Below are 13,335 nucleotides of genomic sequence, written 5' to 3'. Positions count from 1 at the left end.
TGTAATCCCAAGCATTTGGGAAACAGAGGCAGGAGACCTTTCCCATGAGTTTGGGGCCAGCTTGGTGTCCATGGTGATTTAGACTTAGCCCTGGGTGCAGAATCAGCTGCAATGGGCACATCTAGCATCTGGGAGAGACAGATGGACATTCGCTAAAGTTGTTGGGACTCTTTCAACTCAAGAATAACCACCGAACTACATGTTTACCATGGAGGGCGGTTCTATGGGACAGAATTATCCCCAAGGGATGGAGAGATGTCTCAATGGCTAAGAGCACTCAATTCTTCCAAAGGAAGGACCCTCATGGTAGTTCACAATCACTTGCAGCTTCAGTTCTGGGGGAACTGATGCCCTACTCTGGCCTGTGGGAACACCAGGCACACAAGTAGTACACAGACAAACATGCAGGGAAAACACCCATACACATTAAAGTAAACGAAGGAAGGGAGGGAGGGAGGGAGCGACAGAGGGAGGGAGGGAGGGAAGGAAAAAAGGAGAGAGAGAGAGAGAGAGAGAGAGAGAGAGAGAGAGAGAGAGAGAGAATTATAGCCAGGTAGTGGTGGTGCGCACCTTTTATCCCAGCACCTGGGAGGCAGAGGCAGGTGGATCTCTGAGTTCAAGGCCAGCCTGGTCTACTGAGTTCCAGGACAGCCAGGGCTACAAAGAAAAACCCTGTCTTGAAAAACCTAACCAACCAACCAGATAAATAAACAAATTATCCCTAAGGTTGATTTGAAAGTACAGACTTAAAGGACCGCAGGTTGGTTGCTCTGTCTCAGCCACTGTTCTATTGCTGTGAAGAGACACCATGGCCAAGGCAACTCTTACAGAAGAAAGCATTTCACTGGGGCTGCTCACAGTCAGTGGTTACTGTACTGGCCTCATGCAGCCTACAGAGCGTTTGAGCATGCTCCAGCCCGATCCACAGTCCAAGAGGGAGAACTGGGCCTGGCGCAGGCCTTCGAGACCTCAATTCCCACCCCCAATGACACACTTTCTCCAACAAGACCACACCTACTCCAACAAGCCATACTTTCCAATCCTTCTCAAATAGTCCCACTCCCTGATGACTAAGAATTCAAAAGCATGAGCCTATGGAAGCCATTCTTACTTAAACCACAATTTCCAAGTACTCAACAGAAGTATATGTAAATGTTCTTTGGAAGAGGTTGGCTTTAATCTTTTCTGACAGTAAAGACAAGAAGTCACTGATTAGGATGTGGAATAATTTCAGATAGTGAAAAGATATGTGCATATTCTGTTCATAAAATGTGTGATCAAAGCAGCGGGCTAGGCCATAGTAATGAATATTACTGTCTTATTACAGTTGCTTTTCTTGTTGCTGTGATCAGATATCTTACAAAGACCAAATTAAGGAAGAATTTATTCTAGCTGACAATGTGAGGGATCATTCCGTCATGGCAGAGATAGCTTGTTGGTAGGAACAAGGTATAGGCTTGTCACATTGCATCCAGTCAAAAAGGAGAGGGGGGGGAGAGAGAGAGAAGAGAAAGAGAGAGAGAGAGGGGAGAGAGAGAGAGAGAGAGAGAGAGAGAGAGAGAGAGAGAGAGAGAGAGAGAAATATGCAGGGGATCACCTTGCTTTTTCCATTTTTTTTCAGCACAGACTTGCAGCTCAGAAAGTGATGCTGATCACAGTTAACAAGTTAACTAGTCTAGACAATCCCTCACTGACAATATTACCATCGATGGTGCCTTGGATGAGAATAGCTGCCCCCTCCTCGGGCTCATATATTTGAATGTTTTGCCCTAGTTGGTGGAACTGTCTGGGAAGGATCAGGAAGTGAGACCATGTTGGAGAAGGTGTGTCACTGGGTGGTGGGGGTGGGAGGCTTTGAGTTTTCAAAAGCCCAAGCCAGGCTCAGTCACTCCCTCGCTCCAAGTTGCAGATAAAATGTAAGCTTCTGCACCATGCTGCCACCTGATGCTTTGCTCCCTGCCATGATGGTCATGGGCTCACCCTCTAAAACTGGAAACAAGCCCTCAACTAAATGCTTTCTTTAATAAGTTGCCTTACTCACAATGTCTCATCACAATAGAAAAGTAACGAAGACATCATCACAATTCTAGTCTTTGTTAACGCCCAAACACATTACTATCAAGCCATACCTTTCCTTGTCTCAGGATTATAACCATCTCATAATGCAAATGCATTTATGCCAATGTCAAAAGTCTCCATGGACTTTAACACTGGGGGCACAGTAGCTAAGTGGTGGTTGCTCTTCCAGAGGACTTGTGTTTGGCTTCTAGTATTTATGGTGTAACTCCAGCTCCAGAGGATCTGGTGCCCTTTTTTAGTGTCTGTAGGCACCTGAAGTCAGATGTACATACCCCAACACACACATGCACACATACACACACACACACACACACACACACACACACACACACACACACACACAAATAAAATAGATCTTAGAAAAACAAACACATATTCCACTTTTTAAAAACCCAACATTGGGGACTGGAGAGATGGCTCAGCGGTTAAGAGCACTGACTGCTCTTCCAGAGGTCCTGAGTTCAAATCCTGGAAACCACATGGTGGCTCACAACCATCTGTAATGGGATCTGATGCCCTCTTCTGGTGTGTATGAAGACAGCTACAGTATATTCATATACATACATTTAAAAAAAAAGAGAGAGAGAGAGACAAAGTCAGGAGATTGAAACGGAAGAAGAATGTGGAAGGGAACAGGGGTGAGGAGGGAAGAGATATTTGTCTCGGAGGAAGTCTTTAGCAGTTACAATCCTCTTTTAAGCACACACGTTGGCCTCGACTCAAACTTCCTTGTCAAACTATATGTTTGTTTTGTACCTTTAGGCTGAACTTTTTGCTCTTTTTCCATGTGGACCTGGATAGGTGCAGTAAATAAGTAATAGCCCCATAAGACTTTACACAAGCAAAGTTTCTTTCTCTTGCAAAATCCGGCAGAGCCTGGTCAGTGATCACCGGCATCTATCACCAGCGACTCAGTCTAGGTCACTACATTTTACAGCTGTGCCACCAAGGAAAGCCGTGTCTCCAGGTTGCTGCAACAGGGAATGGGTAAGGAAGGCAGCGGACTTCCTTAAGGAAGCCTTGTGTGACACTGTTCTTAGGAAAAGTAAACAGATACCTACTCCCCCCAGACTGGGAACCAGCAACAGACCAAAGTAAGGCTTCCAGTTAGTCCATCGTGGTGAACCAATGAGTTTTATTAGGGTTACTTATAAGAATATGGGTGAGGAACTACTTACAGAGCAGCTGTGATGCAAACACAGCAGCATCAAGGAAGTGTTGCACCAGCATGAGTGATAGCTCATGGAAGCTGAAAACCTGGAGCACAGCACATAGCCTGCATGAGACCAGACAGTGTCCTTTCCAGGTAGTTCAGTAGGATGGTCTGAGCCTCTCGCAGGCAGATCAGTTCATCTCTGGTTCTTCCAGATGGCTCAGCTTGGTGTAGAGTCTTCTTAATAGCTTGTCTCATCTGGGAGTCTCTTAGCAGTTCTTATAGTTTATGTATGCCTGGGGAAGGGAGAGCCGAGTGAATCTGGTCAGTTTCAGGAACTTCCTGAAGATATTTTGAATTGTCTACTTCCTGAGCTTAACGAGCTTCCCTGAAGGTTAAAATGGTTCACCTTCTTTTGCAGTGGTTCTCAACTTTCCTAATGCCAAAACACTTTGATATAATTCCTCATGTTGTAGTGACCCCCCCACCCAATCATAAACTTATTTTTGCTGATACTTCATAACTGTAATTTTGCTACTGTTATGAATTGTAATGTAAATATCTGTGTGTTCCAATGGACTTATATAACCAGTGAAAGGGTCATTTGACGATCCCCAAGGAAGTCACGACACACAGCTTGGGAACCTCTGCTTTAGTGCCTCCTAACCCACCTCTCTATAAACATATTGTCTTAAAATGTTTAGCTAGACATAGTGGCACACACCTTTGATCCCAGCACTCGGGAAGCAGAGGCAGGCAGATCTCTCAGTTTGAAGCCAGCCTGGGCTACAGAGGCAGTTCCAGGTCAGCCAGGGTAACCCAGGGAAACCCTGTCTTGAAAACTGCCCCTCCCCAAAATATATATTCTTTGTTTCACGTTCCTTTTCACATCCGATGTCTTACTGAGCTTCGCTTCAAGATGAAGGTTTTCATTTCAGAGGGAACTGCTGGGGGCACACATTAATCCTCACATCTGTTTGGCCAGAAGGTCCCATTGCCTCAATCTAGGTGCAAGGCAGGCTAGAGAATGATTTTTCTTTGAGACAGGGGTTTCCCTCTGTAGCTCTGGCTGCCCTGGAACTAAATCTAAGGCTCAGGCCAGCCTCAAACTTAAAGATCCACCATAGCCTGGGAAATTAAAAAAAGTTGGGGAGGGCGGCGTAGCACCCAACCTTTAATGTCATCTCTTCAGAGGCGGCAGGTGGATCTCTGTGACTTCTACCAGGCTGCATAGTGAAACCCTATCGAGAGAGAGAGAGAGAGAGAGAGAGAGAGAGAGAGAGAGAGAGAGAGAGAGAGAAGGAAAAACCGCAAGTCCCCATCACATTATTAATCTTACCATGCTGATTTTGCGGAAAGGTAAATTGAGGCACAAACTGGTCAGATATTTTTTCTCTTTTCTTTTTTCTTTTTTTTTTTTTTCCTTTTTTTTTTTTTTTTTTTGGAGCTTGGGACCGAACCCAGGGCCTTGCGCTTGCTAGGCAAGCGCTCTACCACTGAGCTAAATCCCCAACCCCCAGATATTTTTTCTCAAATCAATTACCCTGCTGATCTCCTATCTGCTACTCTCTGGCATAGAAGACCAGAATCCCGAGGCTGTGCGTGTCTCCTGTCCTCTGTGCCACAGAAGGGGCAGTGGCCAAGACAAACCCTCATGATCGGTTAGAAATTAGAATGCTCTGGGAGGAATGGGATGCAAACCCTTTGAGGGAAGTAATTTAGATATCCTGTTTTAGGGCCAAACACTCATTTTCTTTTTTGAGACAGTCTCACTATGTAGCTGTGGCTAGCCTGAAACCTGTTACAGAGACCAGGCTGGCCTCCAACTCATACCTGCCTCCTTAGTGCTAGGGATGTGTCACTGGCCTGGCTCAACAAGCATTTATCCTCAGCATTCTCAGCAGTTATGAATTTCTGAATTACCCAATGCAAAGAGAAGCATCTCTGGCCAAGGCAGACAATAGCATTAGTCTAAGGGCACACGTACAATTATTTGGAAGGCAATTTGGCTGTATGTCTATTTAGTTTAGTACCAGTAGTTGGGTCCTCTAAGACTGTGACCTCCACAGTCATGGGTTCCTATCAGGTCTATAGTGGTAGGTATGTATTTCATCCCATAGAGTGACCTCAAATCCTATCAGAAAGCAAATCGATCCTGCTGTCACCAGTAGGAATCTTGCTTGGCAGAATGATCATGCAGTTCATAGGCTCAACAACAACAGGGCAGGACTGTGGCTAGCTTTTCTCCCCCCAGCAGCTTGTTTGGCCACCTTCTGATACTGTAAACCCAAGCTAACATGTCATATGTTTCTGTAGGTTGATGGTGAGGGCTGTCACCGGTTAGGTCAAGGCTGTGCTTGGACAGTAATAAAAATAAAGCGGGACAAAGTTTTTGTAAGGTGGGAGGGAGGGAGGAGGAAGGAGAATCAAGATGGAGACAGAGAAAGGTGACCGAGATCTGGGTGGTCTTGAGTTGCCAAGGTAGTTGGGATGAATTTCTGTAGGCAAATTCGTCTTATCTAAGTGGGTGGGTTACATCCCTATCAATTGATTGTAAGTTTATTGTGTTGATGTATTGTGGATTGAGAATTTAATTTATAAATCTGATCATTGGGTTACAGTTTGATGAGTCTTGATTTTACTGGGTAGCTGGAACCAGAGAGATCCTGGCTGGCCAAGGCTGACCAGGGCAATGGAGAGACCGCTGGGGTTAGAAGATAGCTAGTCTAACATGGTACGGTGCTATACTGGAACCAGCCACCACTGAGATAAGTTAGTTCTATATGGCACTCTGGTGCCAGAACGAGTGTGAGAGAGAGGCAGCCAGGAGAGATACTAAACAGAGATAAATTAATGTTAGTTCTATATGGCCCTACAGTGCCACAACTAACACCAGGGAGCGACTGCCGGGTCCAAGAGTACCAGGGGGCCAGGGTGGAGCGGTAACAAGCAGGAATCAGTCGAGTCTATTTTTTACTTTTACTGGAACATGTTTCTAGCTTAGGTCCACTTGATTTATCTGCATTTCAAGTGTGTGGAGTCTGTCATCAGCAATAGTGACTTCCCGTCCAGGGACTGTGACAATGGCAATGTTCTCTATTGTTTGGTAGCCTCTGCCCCCAACCCACTTCCTAGTTTCATTTCTGCCACTGTGATAAAATACCCTGTCAAAGAAAAGCAACTTAAAAGTATTTGTTTTAGCTTAGAAAGGTCACTGTCCATCATAGCAGGGAAGTCAAGGCCACAGGAACTTCACATCCACTGTCAAGTGCAGAGAGAAACAAATGCACACTTAACTCACTTTTTCCATTCTTATACACACCCAGACCCAAGCCCAAGGAATGGTGCCTCCCATGGTGGGCACGGTCTTTCTATATTAACTGATGTGATCAAGGCATGACCCGTAGTCATGCCCACTGGCCAATTTGATTTAGGCAGCTCTTCTCCAGACTGCCCTCAGATGAGATAGTAGACTGTCAGGCTAACTATCAAGACTCGCCATCACAGGGTTGGGGATTTAGCTCAGCGGTAGAGCGCTTGCCTAGTGAGCGTAAGGCCCTGGGTTCGGTCCCCAGCTCCGAAAAAAAGAAAAGAAAAAAAAAAAAAAAAAAAACTCGCGTCACAACTCCACCCCTTGCCATCTGGGCACAGATAGAGACTCGGTTTTAAACTACAACCTTCCAGGGTTGGGGATTTGGCTCAGTGGTAGAGCACTTGCCTAGCAAGCGCAAGGCCCTGGGTTCGGTCCCCAACTCTGAAAAAAAAGAAAAAAAAAAAAAAACTACAACCTTCTACCCCTTGTCTCCAATATGTCTCACTTTAAAAGTCCAAAGTCTCTTAGATGTGAGCTTCAGTAAAATTTAAAAAAAAAAAAAGTATGTACTTGCAATGTATAATGCAACGTATAATGGCACAGAATGAGCATTCCATTTTCAAAATGGAAGAACAGGGAAATAACAAATGAACAATTACACTTAAGGCAACCCGAAGTCTAGCAGGCAAAAGCCGAGTCCCGCAAGTCTGGCATTGACGGCTCCAAGGGGTTTGTATGACCCCACCTCTATCTCGTAGACCCACAGAACTCATGGCTTCTCTTCTAGGCTTAGGCCAGCTCCACTCTGTTGAGGCCAGCTCCTTTTAACACAACTGTGGTCATTTTGTATTCAGTCTCCATTTTGCTCCAAAGGTGAAATTAAGTTCAGGTTCTCAGACTCTGCTTCCCTGAAGTAATTCTCCATAGCAGACCCTGAAAAATTCTCCCAAAATGTCCTAACACTGTGCTTCTGTTACTTATGCTCTGCTATCTCAATGTTCCGAAACTCCCCGTCCACCTCCACCACCCCTCTTACCTCACCGAGGACCATCAGATTAAAGCTTAGCTGATAATACCCTTAGCCAATTTGTTAGCCAAAATATAGTACTTCCTCCACCCTTGGCCTTCTGAACGTCTGAACTTGGATTTTCCTATGAAAACCCTGCTCTAAGAACAGACTGGTACCACAATTAGGCTCCTGAACCCTTTTTTGTGGTCCTGATCGATCATTCTTGGGGTGTGCGTTCAATAAACTATTCTTGCTTAACTGAGATCAGTGCCCGTATGGTCTATGTGGCGATTCCTGAACCCCAACACATTCCCCAGCTGTTGCTGTCCTGTGGTCATCCTACCTACAGTCCTGGCATCTCCAATATACTGGTGTTCTCAGTGCAACCCAGGCTTCACCCTCATGGCTTCATTTTGGAGGAACTCTAATCCTACCACACCGTGCCCAGCCTCATTTGGTGTCCATGACCCAGCAGTCTTGCTTGTTGGCCTTTGAAACCAGTAGCGTTTGGGTGATGCTTGCACTAGTTGGGGGCTCTGCTGACAGCTTGATACAGTTCAGCCCCCTTGGGCCACAGCCGTAGCAGCTTCTGTGGATAGAACCTGGGGAAACTCTTTGCTTATTTCCCCGGTACAGTGAAAAAGGGCTCCCCTGCGATGGCAGTGACCTCTTTGTCAACTCCAATTGCTTTCTCAGCACCCAGCTAAACGCTCTGTCAACCACCTCTCAATTCAACTTCCCTCAAGTTCTTGGAACACATGCAAAGTGAAGCCACATTCTTGATCGAAATACCATATGAATGGGTCAGTTCCAACGAAGTCCTTGTTCCCCTCTGAAATTCATGAGCCAGGGCTCCACTGCCTGCATCGCTCTAAGCATTAATGTCTTCCAAGCTTCTACTGCAACAGCCGGTTAAGCTCAGCCCGTGTCATTTGACGCTTTCTTAGCACAATATTCCAGACTCTTTCACCTTTTGGTTATGATATAGTTCAAGCAGTTAAAAATCACGGAGGTTCATCACAGAAAGGGTGATGCTTGCTTTTTTTGGTACCAAGTTCTATATTTGTTTAATTTCTTTGACCTTCCTCTACAATCTCATTTATTTTCAGTCAGGCGAGTGTCTGTGAGTGTGAGTGTGTGTGTGTGTGTGTGTGTGTGTGTGTGTGTGTGTGTGTGTGTGTGTTCGCACTCATGTGCATACACACAGACGTTAGAAAAAGCCAGTTCCCCTAGAGCTGGAGCTGTAGGAGGTTAGAAGCTGCCCCAGTGGGTACTGGGGAGGGAACTCAAGTCTTCCGGAAGAGGAGCAGTTCCTCTTAACTGGTAAGCATCTCTGTAGCCTGCACGAAACAGGGTCTCACTATGTAATGCTAACTGGTCTGAAACTCATGTGAACCAAGCTGTTGTTGAACTCACAGAGATCCACATATCTCTGCTTCCTGAGTGATAAGATTATAGGTATAACCAGTATATCTGGCCTTTAAAAGAAAACACTTGGGGCTGGGGATTTAGCTCAGTGGTAGAGCGCTTACCTAGGAAGCTCAAGGCCCTGGGTTCGGTCCCCAGCTCAAAAAAAAGAAAAAAAAAACACTTATTTTTTTGGTCATACAAAGCAGCAGGTTTCTTGATGGCACTTTTGTACCTACGAGGTGTTGGTTGGCTGTCCCTCCCCAGCCTCTCCTGCGGCTCCCAGCTCCCAGCCCCACTTAGACTCTTCCACCACCCCCACCCCTGTATCCTATCTCATGATTTATTACGGTCCCTACTCCTCTCCTTGACAACCTCTTTCCTGTCTCATGGGTCCTTTTCTAGGTTCCTGGCATTCGTACTCGCTCACTCCCACGTAGATGTGCTTATATAAAAACCAGAAACGAAGAGCCGCACATGAAGGAACATTTGGTGTTCGCCTCAGCCTGGGTTACCTCACTCAAGGTTGTATTTTTGAGTTGTGGTGGTTCGAATAAAAATGCTCCCCACCCCAGGTTCATATATTTGAATGCTTAATCACTAGGGAGTGGCAATATTTGAAAGAATTGTGAGGATTAGGAGGTTAGAGGGTATGACCTTGTTGGAGGATACGTCACTGTCAGACTTTGAGGTTTTACTTTTTTTTTTCTTTTTTCTTTTTTTCGGAGCTGGGGACTGAACCCAGGGCCTTGCGCTTGCTAGGCAAGCGCTCTACCACTGAGCTAAATCCCCAACCAGACTCTGAGGTTTTAAAAGCACAGTGCCAGGCCTAGTCTCTGTGTCTCTGTCTCTGTGTCTCTGTCTCTGTCTCTGTCTCTCTCTCTCTCTCTCTCTCTCTCTCTCTCTCTCTTTCTCTCTCCCTCTCCCCGTCTCCCTCTCCCTCTCCCCCCCTCCATCCTTGCAGAGGAAGCAGCTCTCAGCTATTTCTCCAGCAGCACACTGGCCTGCCTGCCACCATGCTTCCTGTCAGTTAAGTGCTTCCCTTAATAAGAGCTGCTGTGGTCATGGTGTCTCTTCACAGCAACAGAACTGTGGCTAAGACACCAGTCCCAACCACTTTCTTGTAAATTTCATTTTTCTTTATGCCTGAATAAAATTCACTCTTCAGGATCCATTCATCAGATAATGAACATCCTAGGCAGAATCCATGTTCCTTCTATTGTGTAGAGCAGCCAGAGAAATGGGTGAGCAAATAGTTCTACAGTGGGAACTGTGGTCCTGTGGTATATGCTGCAGTGTTTTATGGCTGGGTCACATGGTAGTTCTCGTTTTAGCTTTTTGAAAACCTCTAGACCACACTCCCACCAACAATGAGTGTTTGTTTTCTTCACATAGTCTCTGAAATTTATTATTTTTTACATATTTATTTTAGGTGGGCATGGTAGCACATGCCTTTAAACCCAGCATTCAGGAGGCAGAGGCAGAGGCAGACAGATCTCTGTGAGTTTGAGGCCAGCCTAGTCTACAAAGTGAGTTTCCAGGCAGGGCTGTTACACAGAATAATTTGTCTCAAAAAACAAAAAGAAGAAAAAGTATTTAATTTTATCTATGTGGGTATTCATGTGTCTTAACTGTTGAGCTGTCTTTCCAGCCTATTTTTCTTTCTTTAAAAATATTTTATACAATATATACACACATATATAACACATACACACATATTATATGTATACACACAGACACACACACGCACACACACATATATATAATTACTGAGAACTTGGGTTCGGTTTGGTTCCCAGCATCCACATAGGGTAACTCACAACTGCCTATAGCACTATTTCCGGGGAATTCTATGCCCTTTGGCCTCTTCAAACACTTACATATGCACACACACATATATACATTGTGGTGCTGTGAATGAGAGTGGCCATCTAGGTTCGGATGTTTGAATACTTGGTGGCACTGTTTGGGAGGAGTTAGGAGGTGTGGACTTGCTGGAGGAGGTGTCACCAGGGGGGCAGACTTTGAAGTTTCAAAAGACTCACAGCATTTTCAGTGTGTTCTCTGTCTCCTGTTGTGTATCAAGATGTGAGCTCTCAGCCATTCCTGCTCCTATTCCTTTGTTCCACTATCATCGAGTCTAACCCTTTGAAACCATAAGCCAATCAAACTAAGTTGCCTTGATCATGTTTTCTCAGAGTAGAATAGGAACCAATACAGACATAAATAAAATACATCATTTTTTTTTTTTATCGATTGGTTTGCTGGCCAAACCAAGTGGGACTGTACACAAGCTAATGAGTTGAAAGCTTAATATGACTGTATTCACTTTTTCTTGCTGTGCAACAAATTACTACAAACTCAGTAGCTTTTTTTTTTTTTTTTTTGGTTCTTTTTTTCGGAGCTGGGGACCGAACCCAGGGCCTTGCGCTTCCTAGGCAAGCGCTCTACCACTGAGCTAAATCCCCAACCCCAGCTTTTTTTTTTATAAAGATTTATTTATTTATTATATATAAGTACACTGTAGCTGTCTTCAGATACACCAGAAGAGGGCATCGGATCTCTTTACAGATGGTTGTGAGCCACCATGTGGTTGCTGGGAATTGAACTCATGACCTCTGAAAGAGCAGTTGGGTGCTCTTAACCGCTGAGCCATCTCTCCAGTCCCAAACTCAGTAGCTTTAAAACATCTATTTATTGCCTCACCGTAGGGCTACATCATTCTTTTAAAAACTGTTTTTACTTCTCTCTCTCTCTCTCTCTCTCCCTCTCCCACTCCCTCTCCCTCTCTCTGTGTTTGTGAGTGTGTGTGTAGGACAACTTGAGTCAGTTCTCTTTCTATCATGCAGTCAACAGGGATTAAACTTGGGGTCTTGGGGGTTAGTGGCAAGCACTTATATCCATCTCTCCGGTCTATTGTTAGTTTTTTGGTTGCTTTAAAGGCAAGGTCACACCATGTACCTCTGTCTGAACTGAAACTCACTATGTAGACTAGGCTGTCCTTGAACACTCGGATCTGCCTGCATTTGCTTCTCAGATGCTGGAATCAGAGTGTGTCACCGTGCTCTCCGGTTTTTTTTTTTTCTTTACCCTTTTATTTTTTATTTATGATTTTGTTTTGAGACAGGGTTCAAAGGCTTGAGACAGTAGCCCTGAATGCCCTGGAACTCACTCTGTTGATAAGTTTAATTTTGAACTCATGGTGCTCCACCTGCCTCTACCTCCGGAGTACTGGGATTAACGTGTTTGCCAACACCACCCAGCTTGTTTTCTTGATGATAGCCATTTGGGCATAGGTGAAATGGGATCTCAAATTTAGTTTTTTTTTTTCTACTGCATTAATTTTATTAGAACCAAGGTAATGGTAATCTTGGCTGGCTCAGAACTCACAGAGATCTTGTCCCTGCCGCCCACGTGCTGGGATTAACGTCATGTATACCCAGTTTCTATCGTTTCTTTTACTTCTTTTTAGGCTTATTAATCTTGTTTTGTGTGTTCTGTATGTATAGCATGTGCATGCCTAGTGCACACAACAGTCGGAAGTGGGTGTTAGACCCCTTGTAATTGGAGTTACAGATGGTTGTGAGCTAACTTAAGGGTGCTGGGAACTGAAATCAGGTTCCTTGTAAAAGCAGTAACCAGTCTCGCCCGCTGAGCTTTATCATTAGCTCTGATGAGCCTGTTTTTAATCCATGATTTTACCCCTCCCCACCCATACCAAGGGATTACTGTGTATCTCTGGCCAGTGGAACTTACCATGTAGACTAGGCTATCCTTGAACTCACAGAGGTCTATCAGCTTGTGCCTCCTGAATGCTGGAATTACATGGGTGTACTATTATAACCATCCCCATTCTTTTCTCTTGCCCCTTTCAATATACTTTGTTATGAATATTTTGCGTTTATACTGACAGTTAATTATGATCACTGTACTGACTGGTTTTGTGTGTCAACTTGACACAAGCTGGAGTTATCACAGAGAAAGAAGCTTCCCATGAGGAAATGCCTCCATGAGATCCAGCTGTAAGGCATTTTCTCAATTAGTGAGCAAGGGTGGGAGGGCCCATGGTGGGTGGTGCCATCCCTGGGCTGCTAGTCTTGGGTGCTGTAAGAAAGCAAGCTGAGCAAGTCAGTCAGTAACATCCCTCCATGGCCTTTGCATCAGCTCCTGCTTCCTGACCTGCTTGAGTTCCAGTCCTGACTTCCTTTGGTGATGAACAGCAATGTGGAAGTGTAAGCTGAATAAACCCTTTCCTCCCCAACTTGCTTCTTGGTCATGATGGTTTGTGCAGGAATAGAAACCCTGACTGGCTTGCTGAGCTTCCTTTGTTATAGAACCCAAGACCAGCCCAGGGATGGTACCACCTTCCAGCTT

At 45.0% G+C, this 13,335-nt stretch overlaps 1 long non-coding RNA gene across 1 annotated transcript in view; it reads right to left on the bottom strand.

Moving 5' to 3' along the window:
* Positions 1 to 13,335, bottom strand: part of LOC134479930 (uncharacterized) — a 65,585-nt gene that overhangs the window by 1,884 nt on the left and 50,366 nt on the right. Inside the window, exon 3 of the long non-coding RNA XR_015625725.1 lies at positions 3,258 to 3,528. This is a non-coding gene — a long non-coding RNA (uncharacterized LOC134479930). The remainder of the gene's footprint in view (positions 1 to 3,257; positions 3,529 to 13,335) is intronic.

This window comes from Rattus norvegicus, chromosome 7 (genome assembly GCF_021556685.1).
Source record: "Rattus norvegicus strain SHRSP/BbbUtx chromosome 7, alternate assembly SHRSP_T2T, whole genome shotgun sequence".
NCBI lineage: Eukaryota > Metazoa > Chordata > Mammalia > Rodentia > Muridae > Rattus > Rattus norvegicus.
The sequence above is the reverse complement of the archived record's forward strand: the minus strand, read 5'-3'. Positions and strand labels throughout refer to the sequence as shown.